The 10,190-nt window shown below is 37.4% G+C and overlaps 1 long non-coding RNA gene across 1 annotated transcript; it reads left to right on the plus strand.

The window, feature by feature from the left end:
* The first annotated feature begins 497 nt into the window (after positions 1-497).
* On the plus strand, positions 498-9,337 carry LOC136837706 (uncharacterized). The gene is made up of 5 exons (XR_010852727.1): positions 498-560; positions 6,839-6,924; positions 7,105-7,989; positions 8,316-8,408; positions 9,094-9,337. It is a non-coding gene; the product is annotated as an uncharacterized lncRNA (long non-coding RNA).
* The last annotated feature ends 853 nt before the right edge of the window (positions 9,338-10,190 follow it).

Here is a 10,190-nt window from a genome sequence, read left to right on the forward strand (position 1 = left end):
TTGTGGTAGGTCTCCCATTATACACATACAGATATATATATATATATATATATATATATATATATATATATATATATATATATATATATATATATAATAAAGTGATATGGACCTTGCTACACTTCCATTCTGCATTCATACAATAATGATCATTCACAATGTGTTCAAAATGAATAGATATGGTGCGCATATACAATGGACATATAGAACGTTTCTGTAAATAATGAATGACTAAATGATTATAGTGCGCATACATAAATACCTTTCAAATACATTGACAACGAATGTATGCGTATTTGTACGTTAAATGCTCGTCCTGACTGGTGCAATGGCACTGTTATCAGCGAAATTTTTTCATCAACTGCAAAAACATCCTTTCATTGCATTCAGAAAGTATGATAATTTATTTATATATTATATTTACAGTTGTATAGTCGTATAAATCAAATTCACTTTCATAGATAAATATTCGAAATATTTTGATAACCAAACGCACTGAATGACTACCGAGTGTAAACAATGGTAGATTGTGTCGGCCAAATTTCCCGTAATATTTGCAGGTATTTACCCCTTTCAGCTAGTATTCTTCTTTGATATTTTATCTACGAATTACAGAGTTTATTATTTTGATATTCAAGTAGGTGTGATATACGAAAACATGTCTAAATTACTTGCAATTTAGTAACAGGATTTTTATCCTTGAGGCTTCAGTTATGCTTAGGAAAAGTGACTTGTCTGTGATAACGAGCAATTTTAATAAATTTATAGGCGTAGGCTAGGGTAAAATTAGTTTATTGTAAACATACGTAAGATTAACAGAGCCAGGTCTTTAAATAGGTCAATTAACTGATCACGAAATTGACAGAGCCTTTTCCTCATAGGCCTAGGCTGTTTTGTTATTTGATTTTGCATGTTACTGTATCCTAAAGTAGACCAGTAGGCTAGGCTGTATGGAGAGAGTTTTCATTCATCCATATTACATTATACGACATGGAGCTAAAATGGGTAATTTTTTCGTTAGGCTCCAGCCAGCCATTTTGGAAGACTCCAGCTAGCCATTTTTGCATGAAAAACCATTTTGAGTTTTTCATGCAAAAATGGCTAGGAAATGATAGGGCACTAAAAGAACTTAAAAATACCAACCTAAGGTAACCTAGTGTTGTTTACTGGTTACAATTTTGCCGTATTAGGTATGGAGAGGGGTGGGGGGCCAGTATTGTCTTCCCTTATAAATCGTAATTTGATTCGTTATTTACCTATCATTTTTCTCTGTTATTAGGCATTTGGGTAATTCTGAGTATTAGCTCCGTGCCTGTTTTTACCTTGGAAACTGGTTTTTTCTACACTTTTAGGGCTTCTGATACTGGCGGTGCATTTGTTTGTTGTCGACCAAATGGAATGTCCCTTCGCCGTGTTTAGTACTGGCCCGGGGAGGGCTGGTACCCATACGTTAACAAGTTATTGCACTTGCCAGATGGGATATGAACCGTTCCAAACAGACATACCCGTGCTTTGTCTTGTGAAGATTGTGTATGGAAACCCCTTGTTGGGTGGACTTCAGGGGTTAATTACTGGTTAATTACATTCATGCGACAAAAATTGAAGGTAAATCCATAATTAGCAACCAAAAAACTGTAGAAAAAGTCAAGTTAGAAGGAAATCGCCACCTCGGAGCTACTACTTAGCTCTACTGGCATTTGCAAAGGTCATGTATTAAGAAGACATTTTTTGTTTTGATGTGTTTTACCCAAGAAAAATACAAATTATAATGTGGGAGGTGGCTGGAGTCTTCCAAAAAATAACCCAAAAATGTTCCAGTTACCCTATCCTAGGCTTATGACTGAAATGGCCCAGAGAACAGATAAGTAAAGAAAGCTATTGTTGCCTTGATTTCTAGCCTACTAGGCTAGAATAAGTTAATTTTAAAATTATGTATCATATTCGGTTTACCCCAGACTATGTATATACCATAACCTAGAATAATCTTAATATGTCTAATATATTTGATCCAGTTTTAGCATACTAACCTTAGCTTTACTGCACCTTACACACGTTACTAAACCCTACTGTAACTTCACCAAATCTAACCATTTTTGACCAAACGTATGTGTTGCGCCTAACCTGTCATTTTACAATACTGTGTTGTAAAGTATGGTACTTAAAGTAACCTAACCGTTCCACAAATAGCCTATATAACCTTTTCCTTAGGCTTCTTAACGTAACTTTGTTAACAAAGCAACCCAATATTTGAAATTTATTCAACTTTAAATGTTCGTAATGGATTTTAATAGGCTATGTGCACTCTTTTTTTTTTTTAACTTAAAATTTTCAGAAACAGTTTATTAAAGGGAAATTCTAACTTAATTTAAAAACATAAATGCAATGATATAATTAAGTGACAAATCATAAATGACATTGATGTAACAATGACAGTGTTGTGGGATGAAGTTGGCATAACTTATGACCGGAATGTGGTGCTTAAATTCCTAGTTTTCATGTAATGGTGGTGGTGTGTTCAGTGCTTATGGCATCGGAGCTTGTAAATGAAATACAGTATATGTCACTTTGCTTTCATGTACAGGCTACAGTACAAGGGTTTACGTACTGTACAGGACTTAACATCCTGTTGGAATTGCCAATTGAGTTTTATTAAGAACCTCTATATCTAGCCACAGTCAGAATACTGCACAGCATATGAATTGTAATTTTAACCTACCACGTTTAGGCTTGTCTCTCACATTACTGAAGTTATTTCCAACCACTTTTAAACTGTCTGTCATGGTTTGGTAGTCTTCAAGTTTAAACTGTCTGTCATGGTTTGGTAGTCTTCAAGTCCACATTTTCTTTTGTTATGCCTGTCGAGTTGGGAGGAAGTTACGGTTTTTCTAATGTCTAATTGTGTTAATGGATATGTCAAGAATAACAGAATCTGATGAAACCTGAGAAGGGTATTACCTTGTTCATCTTCTCAGGTTGGTTAATGTTTGAGAGAGATGTTATGCCAGAGACAACGCTTCACTTAATTCAAAAGTTATGAATTTGCAGAAGTTTAAAAGTTTCAGTCATTTTTATTGGCGAGTGTTATTCCTATTGGTGAGTGTTATTCCTAGTGCATGTTTGTTATCCACCTATAATATATTGATGCACTGTTATGCAACTTCATGTGCATATTATTGTGACCTTAACTATGGTATTCTTTTCTGAGTATTGTTGATATAGATGGGCCCCATACTAGGTGAGAATAAGCATGCAGAGATAAAAAAATGCCATTTATCTTACTAGTGTGACAGGTGACTGGTGACCAGTGCTGGTAACAGTGTTGTACATCAGCAATGATAATTATGATAGATGCGCTGTGAATGCTTGGACGAAAGGTTTCATTTGTTACAGAAGTTATGGGACAATAAATGAATTTACGAAGAGGATGACCATGGATATTAGAATGAAGGACAAGTGGGGATTAGCTTATACATTTATAGGTCAACATTGAAATATAAGATGGCAATGAAAACTTATACAAACACCACCAGTTCTTAGAGAGGTCACCTTTTTGTAACTATGGGCAAAGAGGTGTAGTTGGCATTTTCACTAGAACAAAAACCATTGTCATTACATCAGTCAGTATTGTTGCACACAGTGTCTTATGACTAAAACGATGTTGCCAATAGTAGGCTGGCCTAAATACATTAGTCCTGTATTTATCCATTTTCACCATATCCAGAGCTCGACATTATCCAGAGGGTCTCTAGAGTGCCACCATATATATATACAGTATAAAGTAATTTACCCTTTTCTTAAAAACAAAAAAACAAAAAAAAAAAAAAAAAACTCCACTCAGATGGTTGGCAATGCTGCATAGACAGAAAGAGGTGTTGTAATGGCACTTTGAAAAGGTTATGATGGCGGTAGGATGGGGAAAGTTTTTGGGTGGGAGGGGGGGACTGGGAGAGTTGGGTGAGGAAGGCTGGGTAAGTCTTTGTCTTTTTGAGAGCTTTTGTAACTGTCATTGGCTTAGAAGCATTACGTCATTTGACATGCCACTTTGTTTATCAGCTTTTAATTAGCTGAGAAAGATACATCATCAGTACAACAGCATTTGGTAGAAGGTGCATGAGTGGGCGAGCACTCACTCTTTTGTTCAGTTGTGCGTCATTTCTTGGTAATCGTGTTTAGAACAGTTGCTGTGATAGTGGGCCATTATGCATTCCCCTGAACTAGTGAGTTTTGTTGCAGTACCTTAAGCATTTTGTGTGTGTTTGTGTGTGCACGTGTGTACATGTTTGTTTTGCCTCACCACCTCCTAGGAGGGCCACAATAAAAGCACTCACTCCTTTGTTCAGTTTTGTGCCATTTCTTGGTAATCATGTGTAGCTTAATTGCTGTGTTTGTGGGTCATAATGCATTCCTCTGAACTTGTGAGTTTTGTTGCAGTACCTTCAACATTGCAGGCACTGTTATTGGTGCGTGTGGTCCTTTGTGTGTACTTTGTGTATGGCACCACCACCTCCTAAGAGGACCAAAAAGATAATGACCTTTCAACAGATGGACCAATTTGTTACTGTGGCAACAAAACGGCAATACTGGAAGAAGTTCCTGGAAGAGATGATGTTGCTCTACAAAGATGAGCAGAAAATGGAGTAAGGCTTAGATACCTACGGGGAACAGGCTTGGGAGAAACTTGGAAGGTATTTGATGAATTCTACAAGCTGCAGCTTCACCAATGTATGGAAGGACATCACCATACAGACCTTGGAACACACTTGGAGCTGTATCCTGAACGGGGGAGAGGGCATGATGGATTTCCAGGTTTTTAACATGGACAACTTTCATACTGAGCAACAAAGTTTCCAAGGATGACACATGAGTGTGGCTGGATGGAAATGGTGGCAGATCCTGGCTTCCAGCAGTTGTCTGACAGCCAGATAGGCTGCTGCAGTTACCACTGGTGAGATGAAGGAAAAAAGCTCTGAAAACGACTACGATGAGTATGTGTTACAACCAGCCCAGTGTTTAAACATGGATGGTATTTGATATATTCTCTTATAGTGATGGAAAGTTCCAACATCGAATGTAACTCCTCCCCCAGGTGTTTGAGAAATGCGATGGAGGGTGATTACAAAGCAGAATTGTTGTTTGTATCATCAGAGTACCCACAACAGCTTCTTGAACCACCAACCCCCTTGAGCATAAGCCCATCGCCACCCACTGCTGTTCAGCCCAGAAACACGGGTGAATGCTTCAGCAATCTTTGTTGACATGCCATATTCTTCCAGTGAGGAGTAAGATGTACCTGCTACCATTTCAAGATCAGGACCCTTTTGGCAGCTCAGTGACCAGTTTGCTACATCGTGACCTTATCAAGGTATTCGACCTCAACAATACTGGGGTGTTGGAGGAGGGAGAGGAGGAGGAGGGCTTGTAAACCCCCTCACAATTTTTGGAGTCCAGCCTTTGTACGTAATTGTAGCATTGCACACAAGTAAACGAGAGAAAAAAGTTTTTATCTTATTTCCATTTATTTTTTATTTTATGTAGACATTATTGTACTGACAGTCAAAATATGAAAAAGTACAAACTTTGTTTTACGGTAATGTACTTCACTACAGTGCCAACAGTATTGTGTGTTGGGTAAGAGGAGTTTTTATTTTTTATCTTTTATTTTGTGTAGACATTATTGTATTTTTAAGAGACAAAATAGGACAGTGCAATCTTTGTTTTAAAAAATGCTGTGCAGTCCAGTATTGTTCTACTATACGGTATGAACAGTGCCTATGGTATTGTCTTGTGCGAAAGTGTATGGTGTATGTATATCCTGTTACAAATACAGGGAAAAAGTTAGGAACTAGAGGTTTAACATCCAGTTTTTAGTTTAGAGTGTATTCTTTGTTGTTTACAAGCATATATAGTGTATATATGGTAATGTGGTTATTGACAAGGTAGGAGAAGTGTAGGTACAAAGTTGCTATTGTACATCCATAAAGTGTTTTTTCCTGATATCTGGGAATTTCCAATAACCAGCAGGGCATTAGATGTAATAATCTGGATAATAGAGGTTACTGTTGTGCTAACAGAACCAGTCCAGTAACATCTCAGTCTAACAGACACTTTGGAGATCTGGTTTTCTGATAAGTAACAAAGTCTGTTATAGCCTGCACTTGAGTGTTTTCTAGATATCTTACAATTAACTGGTAATGTGGTTCCTTACGGTAATGTGGTTCCTTACCCAAACTAACCTGTACTTTACAATCAGTATTCGATTTAAGAAATTTATTTAAAAATGTGTCGCATTGAAAATGGTAGCATAGCAAAAATAAAATGGTAATAACGGACCTAATCAGTACAGAAGCCTGTTAAGTTGAGGTCCAATAAGTTGATTTGTTATTGTACAGTACATAGACTTGCAGTATCTGGGGAGGCAAGTCTGGCACCACAGCCTGGCACCACAGCCTGGTTCACTTCTGTGATACATGTCTACATCTCAGTACACTGAGATCATATCAGTGGTAATAAATTATTGCAACATTCCTTTTATACATTCGCTAAAATTTGACTGGCACAGTAAGCAGGGTAGAGAGGGTTTTGCCTCTGTGGTCAAAATGGAAAGCTGCAACAATTTTTGATATGAACAAACACATTTCCAGTTCGAGTCTAGCTATACTTTCTGTTTTGATACCTGTATGGTGAAATGCAAAAATATTTTTTACATGTAGAAATGGTTGTTGTTTATCAAGTAATAAAAGCTTGATTAGTATTACTAATCAAGTCAAGGGTCATGAAGAATCAGTCATCTATTTTTTCTCAACTGAGTAATTATGGCTACTTATTTATGTCATTGCAGACAGATGTGATCCATCAGATGCCATGGACTTTGCTTTGTTTCAGAGGGAGTTATTTATGAAATGGAACCGAAAGATACTTAAATAGGTAACTAAATTGTTGTCATAATTGTTATATATACCTTGGTTTCATGTGAAAATTTTGGTTAAGTTAAAAATATGGTGCTTTTACATTAGTAGTCTAAAGGTAGCAGTCATTTTTGCTTTACATAAGCCATGCTTTTGCAGTTTGAAGGTCTTATTGTTTTTTTTACTTTTATTCCCATAGATTGGAAGAGGTGTTGAAAGGTTCTCTCTTTGGAATCCAGAATCTATATACAGTACTGTATTGCTTTTTGGATCTTTTCATTTCTTTGTATTTTCATAACCAGTCAAACATGGCCACATTGATTTTTTTTCACCTTTTTTGCATTCTTATGGTTAGCAGAGACTACTGAGATTAATTTTCAGATATATTCATTTTCTTGTATACCTACTGCAATTTGAACATAGTAGTCATTTACCCTTTTGGTCCTTTTTAATAGGTTTTATGTAGCTTACAGGATTTAGTCAAATTAAATTGGGTCAGTGTAAGTACCAGATTTTATAAGTTAGGGTAAGGAGGTAATTAGCCACAATTAACTCTCATGATTTTCTGTGCTGTGTCATGTGTTTGTAATGGATTGTACTAGACTACTCCGTTTACCGTACTCCACTCTCTCTCTCTCTCTCTCTCTCTCTCTCTCTCTCTCTCTCTCTCTCTCTCTCTCTCTCTCTCACTCAACACACACACTCACACAGAATGGCGAGAAATAAACTACAATAATTTTAGCACATAAAATTTGTCATATCATACAGGTGGATTGGGAAGAAATAGGCAAGGAGGGGTTGAATAATCTTCAGAACAAGAACACCCTTTTCAGTAACTTCTATTTTATCATACCTGAATTCCAAGGAGTATTCCTTCGACCCATCTGCCCCTCTTCTGGAAGTTGGTATAACTCCCAAACGAGCCTTCAGGAAACGGATTCCACTTCGGTGAAGAATATCAGGTTTTATTATGATTCAGCTTCGACATATCAAGAACCTTCTGGGGAGGCGAGTCCGGTGCCACAATCTGGCTCACTTCCTGTGATACAAGTCTACAATGCAGTACTCTGAGAACATATCAATGGTAATAAATTATTACAATATTCCTTTCAACATTTGCTTAACTTTGACTGTCACCGTAAGTAGGGTAGAGAGGGTTTTGCTTCTGTGGTCAAAATGGACAACTACAATAATTTCTAATAAGAACAAACACATTTGGTATTCAGGCCTAGCTATACATTCTATTTTGATAACCATACGGTGAGATGCAACAAAAGTTTTCACATGTAGAGATGGTTGTTGCATATCAAGTATATAATGAAAAATCAGTACAAGTCAAACTTCATAAAGAGTAAATCTATCTTCTTTTCATAATTGAACAATTGTGGTTTCATGTTTCTTTCCTTGCAGATAGCTGTGATCCATCAGATATCGTGGATTTTGCTCTGTTTCAGTACCAGAAGGGAATTATTTATAAACTCCAAATGAATGAGATTCAAATAGGTAACTAAATCCTTGTCTTATTTGTTATATATGTACCTTAATTTTATGTGAAAAAGGTCACTTTAGGTTAACTGAAAAATAGGATGCTTTCACATTACAGACAAAATAAGCCCTTATTTTTTGTATTACATAAGCCAAGCTCTTGGAATTTGAAGATTCTCAGTTTTTTTTTTCCTTTTATTCCCATAGATTAGCAGAGATGTAGAAAGGTTCTCTTTTTGGAAACCAGAATCTATGTACACTATTACTTATGGGCTCTTTTCATTTCATTGTATTTTCATAGCCAACAGAACATTGCTATACTGACTTCTTCATTTTTGTATTCGTATAGTTAGTAAATAGTATTGAGATTAACTTTCAGATTCATTCATGCTCTTGCATTTCTGCAGCAAGTAAAATGTAGTCCTTTCACCCTTCAAGTTCTTCTCTAATAGTATTTAGGATGTAGGCAATTTAACTTGCGTCTGTGTAAGTACCTGATTTCAAAGTTAGGGTAATGTAATTAACAACAATTAACTATCAGAACTTTCTGTGCCTTTGCTTGTCTGTAATGGATTTTAATGGGGCACTGTATCTCTCTCTCTCTCTCTCTCTCTCTCTCTCTCTCTCTCTCTCTCTCTCTCTCTCTGCTTCACACACATAATGCTGAAAAAATACAATAGTTTTAGTTTTTAAAATTCCTCAGATCATAACAGGTAGATTGGGAAGAGGTATGCAAGGAGAGGTCGAATAATCTGTGGAACAGGAAATTCTTGTTATACCTGAATTCCGAGAAGAAAACTTTTCGACTCATCTGCCACCCATACTGGAAGTTGATATGACTCCCTGGCAAGCCTTCGGGAAACAGATTCCACTTTGGCCAAGAGTATCAGGACGTCTTATGATTCAGCTTCGAGGTATCAAGAATCACCTTTGCCCCATCCAAAGAGTGAAAGGTGAGGCCCTTATTATTATTTTTATTGCAATACACTCCCTGAACACCTGAATTAGCCCTTAATCCCACTAGCCCGAACAACTCTCAACTACCCATCCCACTACAGTGGGAATTTTAACAGCCAGCGTTACCAACGCTGCAGGTAAAATCTTGTCACTTGAGCTACCACAACTAAACAAACGGTTGGCAACGCTGACACAGGTGTGCGCCGACACGCCCCATTTTCGTCAGTTGCTTTTTGTTCGCTCTGCTTCAAGGTTGTTTCCTTCTGCAGTGCGAGGTTTTAATTCTATTGCCCGACTTCTCTTTGTATTTTGGACTTGTGGTGAAGACCTGGATTGTATTTAACGGTTTTTCTCCTGGATTTTCTGGATATCTTCGACGTGGAACGTCTTTTGGATTTGGACTCGCTGGTTCCCGGTCTCGATTGTGCGTCACGGACTTTTCTTCACCTACTACCGTGTCATCGGCTTCGACGTCGGCCTCGACTGCCTACGACGGTGGACTCTGGCGCTCATCGTTTCTTCTTCCTGCAAAGACGGATGAGTACATTGAGACACGATAGACATTCCGTCAGGTATGTAGGAAGGTTAAATGTGATGTCCAGACTCATTGCGATGAATGTTCCCTTTGGAAGGCACAAGAGAGGGATGATTACATTTGTCATCGCAAGTCTTTGGCTAGTAACGGCGGCAGACGTCGGTCAGATTCTCGTTGCCTCAAGTGTCTCAGACTTCTGCTATAGATCAGTTGATGGATTTAGCGTGTTCAATGGTAGTCAAATAGATAGAGGATAGGATTGCAGTTAGTAAGGAAAATTCAATAGCTAGTCTTCAACATTTCTCAGA

Source organism: Macrobrachium rosenbergii, chromosome 59 (assembly GCF_040412425.1).
Source record: "Macrobrachium rosenbergii isolate ZJJX-2024 chromosome 59, ASM4041242v1, whole genome shotgun sequence".
In the NCBI taxonomy this organism is placed as follows: Eukaryota; Metazoa; Arthropoda; class Malacostraca; order Decapoda; family Palaemonidae; genus Macrobrachium; species Macrobrachium rosenbergii.